The sequence below is a fragment of the Marmota marmota genome, unplaced genomic scaffold, assembly GCF_001458135.2.
Source record: "Marmota marmota marmota unplaced genomic scaffold, marMar, whole genome shotgun sequence".
NCBI classification, from domain to species: domain Eukaryota; kingdom Metazoa; phylum Chordata; class Mammalia; order Rodentia; family Sciuridae; genus Marmota; species Marmota marmota.
Window position 1 is genome coordinate 10234904 of NW_026000168.1, and position 5827 is coordinate 10240730.

At 45.0% G+C, this 5827-nt stretch overlaps 1 pseudogene; it reads left to right on the forward strand.

Moving 5' to 3' along the window:
- Positions 1-548: 548 nt before the first annotated feature.
- Positions 549-684, forward strand: LOC125611770 (annotated as a pseudogene).
- The last annotated feature ends 5143 nt before the right edge of the window (positions 685-5827 follow it).

A 5827-nucleotide genomic window follows, 5' to 3' on the forward strand; every position in this document is an offset into this window, starting at 1 on the left:
AATGATCTTCCACCTGGATAGACAGATTCTTTATAATGAAGAAGCAACATGGGCTGGGGTTATGGCTCAGTGGTAGAGCGCTCGCCTTGCACGAGCGAGGTTCTGGGTTCAATCCTCAGCACCACATAAAATAAATAAGTGAAATAAAGATATTTTAAAAATTGTGTTTAAAAAAAGAAGTAACATATTAAAAAATATGGGGAAGGGGAATTATATTTGACATTAGAAGCTTTTTTGAGGTTATATATGTGTATTAAGTGTTTTTTTTCCCCTCTTTAAAATAGTTCCAGGTTTTCAAAAGGAGATTTTACTGTTAAAAATGTCCAATTCTGCCTAGTGTGGTGGCAGACACTTGTAATCCCAGTCTCTCAGGAGGCTGAGGCAGGAGGATTTCAAGTTCAAGGCCAGCCTCAGCAACTTAGCAAGGCTCTAATCAACTTAGCAAGACCCTGCCTCAAAATAAACATAAAAAAGAGAATGTAGCTCGGTGGTAAAATGCCCCTGGGTTCGATCCCCAATACCTCCCTCTACCCAAAACGTCTCATTTTAGCTCTTATGTTTGTGTTTTTGCTTACCTGTGAATAAAGACTTATGGACACGTGCAAAAAAATAAATAAATAAATCCTATCTTGCAACCCAGAACTCATTGTTCAGTGAATTTTGATACATACAAGAAGTAATGTTATGAAAAAGAAGAAAAATAGGCAAGATCCTGGATTCAATCCCCAGCATCACAAAAAGAAAGAAAGAAAGGAAAGAAGAAGCCCCACTTTTTTCAAGGTCTCTTCAGGTCGGCATATTTAAAAAAAGACTTCAACTTGTCACTCAGCTCTCACTTCGCATGAATCATAACAGACTCTACATGGGGAAACAGCCTAGTTCTAGGAACTGGTAATAGAAGCTGAGGTTTGTCACCTTCCCAACCGCGTTTCAAATCCCACTTGGGTGTTCGTTTGGGCCCCATGTGATGGTGCACCCTTGACCCAAGAAGAACTGAACAACTGGACTGTGGCTACCTCCGGAAACAGATGCCCACATCACAAAGACAGCTGCCCCTGTGGTCAGACCCCTGGCAGAGGCCAGAGAAGAGAAGAATCTTTAGGGGGTGGCTGATGCTATTCCTATATCAGGGGTCACAATATAATGATAACAATAACATCAGCAGCTAATGTCCTTGGAACATATATCTATACTTATCTTACTGCTCTTGTTGCTGCTGTTACTATACCAATTAAGCCACTAGCCATCAAAGTACCCACTAAGAAGCCATTAAAGACCAGACTGTGGGGGCAAAAAGGCAGGTGTGACTCTTACTGATTGTGAGAGTCTGACAACTTAGTTAAATTTGCTTGGCCTTGCCAGGCATGGTGACATACGCCTGTAATCCTAGCAACTCAGGAACCTAACGTAGGAGGATCATGAATTCAAATCCAGACTCAGGATCTTAGCAAGGCCCTAAGCAACTTAGCAAGACCCTGTCTCTAAATTAAAATATTAAAAAGGCCTAGGGATGTGGCTCAGTGGTTAAGTACCCTGGGGTTCAATCCAATGTACCCCCTCAAACTGCTAGGCCTCAGTTTTCCTCATCTGTAAAATGAAGACAATAATATTATCTGTTCTATACAGTTGTTGGGATGATAAAACAGGACCTTGTATGTAAAGCATTTAATAGCATGTTTTTTGGCTTAGAGTGAGGGCCTGAAGCTTGGCAGTGATCAATAGCTGTTAGAAACAAGGAGTTGAGAAATTCATGTCAGCTTCACTGCCATTCTGCCATTTCTGAGCCTACAAGAAGAGCCAGCCTAGCCGGGTGGGGTGGCACATGCATGTAATCCCAGCTATGTGGGAGGCTGAGGCAGGAGGATTGCAAGTTTGAGGCCAGCTTCTGCAACTTAGCAAGACCCTGTCTCAAAATATCAAATAAACAGGACTGGGGATTATCTCCATGGTAGAGCACCTCTGAATTCAATCCCCAGCATTGTGGGGTGGAGGAACAGCTGTCTTTCTAGGGCCTTTTTCCCACCTGTACCCTGTAAGCACCTAGAAGAACCTGAACTTTCCATTAGCAATTACGTGGAAGGAAAAAGAAAGAATGAAAGAACCTCAAGGAATAAACCATGATTTCTTGCCCACGAACCAGAAAATGGAGCTCAGGTATCTTGCTTGGCAGATTTTTAGCTTGGCAGGGGCTTGCATGGAGGTGATGGGGGGACACAAGGAAGGAGGAAGAAATCTGTTTTTTGGATTTCATTTCTGCCTTGGATTGAGTACCGTACATATTTTCTCACCAGCAGGATCCAACAGATGGAAAAAAAAAATACTCAGACCTGTGCCTGACATGGTTCATGGCACCCTGCTCCAAGGCAGGGAGGAGGGAGAAATAAATCAAAGTATTTGCTACCAGAGCCTTTCACAACTGAGAACACAACATAAATCTCTTCTGTAGGCTGGGCCTTGAAATAAGGTGAGAAACTGGAGCAAAATGAATATTCAGTCAGGAATGTTGGAGGCCAGGTTTTCTTAAGAGTTGAGTTTGTCTGAAGGAAATATTGGGAGACAGAAAAAGAAAAAAAAGAGTTAAACTTGTCTATGGATCTGATTATATTATTTTTATTATTATTTTCATACTGGGACCTGAACCCAGGGGAGCTTTACCACTGACCTACATCCTCAATCTTTTTATTTTTCATTTTGAGACCAGGTCTTAGTAAGTTGCTCAGGGCCTTGCTAAGTTGCTGAGACTGGCCTCAAACTTGCAATGCTGCAATGCTCCTGCCTCAACCTCTTGAGTGGCTGGGATTACAGGTGTGCACCACCATACCTGGCACGATCTGATTATCTTTTATGACAAACCCTGTAACTCTGCTCTGAGATTTAGGATTCCTTCTCCCCATCCACCTTCCTGTCCACTGGCATATGTTGAGGGTACACCCTGCTCCAGGCTACACACCCCAGGGCCTGGGATCATAGATCTGACATAGGGCCTGTCCTCGGGAGGGAACACTCTCATGGGAGAGACAGACACTGAACAAATGATTCCACCAACATTGTCACAGATGCCAAGAAGGAAAGAGCTCAAACACATAAGGACAGGATTAGGTAAAGGCCACCCCACCTAGTTCAGGGACAGCCTGTCTGAGGAAGTGATAGCTGAAACAAGACCTGAAGGGTAAGCCGAAATCAGCCAAGCAAAGACTAGATGGTGGAGATGTGGGTGGGGGAGCTTCGCATTTTCGAGAAACAAGGAAATGGCCAGTGTGGCTGAAGCTCAAAGTGCAAAGGGTAGAGGGAGACGGTTTGGAGCAGATGAGGAGGGAAGGAGCCATGGCTGGCTCCCTTTCCTCTCACTTTATATGGCTCCCGTTCAGTTCTCACAGGTCCTTAGAGAGGAGCAGGCAGGCCTGCCCTACCTGTCAGGGGGCACTCCTTTGGCTCCTCCCAGAGCTCTGTATTCCCCAGTGGCCCTGTTGGCTCCTTGGACCTCTTCGCACCATCTCCGGGGCCTCACGACTTTGTCCTGGGTGCTGAGCCCCACCCTCCCACCCCAGAGCACTGAGACCAGTGTGGTCCTTGCTCACAGATTTCAGGAGCATGGGTTTAGCTACTGTGTGATCTGGTTTCCTCTTCTGTGACCAGTACTGCCTGTGATCTTGGGTCCCAGTAAAGAACTGAGTCCCACTTCCACCCAGTTTCAGTAACTGGTTCCCTCTTTCTGTGTCATTCATCATAGTGAGAGTGGCTACCTTCCAGAGGCCTTTAATCAGTTCATTTGACTGGGGTTGTTTCAGAGGCTGCTTGGTATCAAGTACTCGGGGGCACAAAACTAGACAGGCTCCTGCTCCAGAGCAGCCTACAGGTCCCCACTGCCCCTCACATCACTGAATGCTCACAAGCCCAAGTGGTAGAATTTTTCTTTTCTTTTCTTTTTTTTACTCAGAGGTACTTAAGCACTAAGCCACATCCCCAGCCCTTTTAAAAAACATTTTATTTAGAGACAGGATATCCCTAAGTTGCTTAGGGTCTCACTAAGTTCCTGAGGCAGGCTTTGATCTCATGATCCTCCTGCCTCAGCCTCCTGAGTCACTGGAATTACAGGCAATGCACCACCTGTAAAGGCACTTCTGATTGGTGGCTGAGCTGGGGTTTGAACCTCTCTGATCCCAAAGCCCAATTTCTTAACAAGCGCTCTCTGTTCCCTGTGCTCATCTGTGTGTGTGTGTGTGTGTGTGTGTGTGTGAGAGAGAGAGAGAGAGAGAGAGAGAGAGAGAGAGAATTTCTGGACATGTCCTAAGACTGTGATTTCTTTATAATTGGGGCCTTGTCTTGTGGGTGAAATCCTGCTCTTTACCCACCCGCTATCTTGTGACTGCACCTCATCTTCCTGTTCTCACATGTCCCATTGCATCTCCTAGTGTCTTTCTGTCCAGTCATCTATCAGCCTAGTTTCCTCTTATCACCATCTATCTCCCCAGTATGTGTCAGTCTTTGGAGCTCAGTTTCAGCTACGGCCTGAGGCCCAACCCATGGCTCTGAGGGTTTCCAGCTCTTCTCAGCCCACTCCACTCACGTGCTGCTGATCTTTAGATTCCCAGATGGATGATGGAGCACAGGGTGGAGGGAGAGTGCTGTGTCACCCTTAGAGCCACTGAAAGCCCTAAGGTCCTGCTAAGGTTTGTGACTTCAAGGAAATTATTTCTTAAACAGGATGGCACCATCCTTAGGGGATGTTAGCTTGTAAGGGTGCTTTTGGTTGTCACAAGGACTACAGGAATGTGGGGGTGGAGATGGGGAAGTCTCACATCCTAATGGCTTTGGAGGCCCGTGTGAGTCAGGCTTGCTGGACAAAGAACTTCCCTGAGATCCCCAAGATTTAAAATGTCCTACCAGACACTTATACAAATGAAAAACTTATTTTTAATTTTCTGAACCTAGAGCCAAACTCTTTTTTCCCCCACCTTCACTTAAATGACAAACACCAAGTTTCCTAGAGCGGCTACCACACTGCCAATGGAAGAATGGCTGTTTACCAAGGCTGGTCCGCCATTTTGGGAAATGTCATTAATTGGCAGCAGCACCGCTCTTGGCATCTAAGTTGCTAGTGCCTTAGGGTTGTATCAGTCTTCACTTGTAGCTATTTCACTAATATTTAAAATATGCCTATTTTGAACTAACAAATTTAAATCAGAAAGGTCAATAGTATCCAGTCGAATATGGTTTCACTGCTCTGAAATCCAGACGTACTCATCAAAAGTAGAGGTTCATGGGGCTGGGGATGTGGCTCAAGCGGTAGCGCGCTCGCCTGGCATGCGTGCGGCCCGGGTTCGATCCTCAGCACCACATACAAAGATGTTGTGTCCGCCGAAAACTGAAAAATAAATATTGAATATCTCTCTCTCAAAAAAAATAAATAAAGTAGAGGTTCATCTCCCTCCCTCCCTCCTCCACTCTCCCTCCCTCCCCCACTCTCCCTCTCCTTCCTGGCCACCATGAGCTGAGCAGCTCTCCCCTGTTGCCACATTCTACCATAATGTTTTCCTCCATGTCAGGCCTGGAGAAATGGAGCTGGCTGTCCATGGATTGAACCTCTGAAATTTTGAGCCCCAAATAGACTTTTACTCCTCTCAAAAAAAAAAGGTGGTAAACATCTGACTAATTCACCATCTTCTTGTGTAGTCACTGTCATGCTTGAGCATTTTTATATTGATAGATATTAGACTGTAAAGTTTTTTTTTCCCTCAAAGTTAGGACTTTTATATTAACTTTTACAGTATAGATGTGTAGGTAGATTATAATATCTATGAATTTCAATTTAGCATAGTAAAGGCAA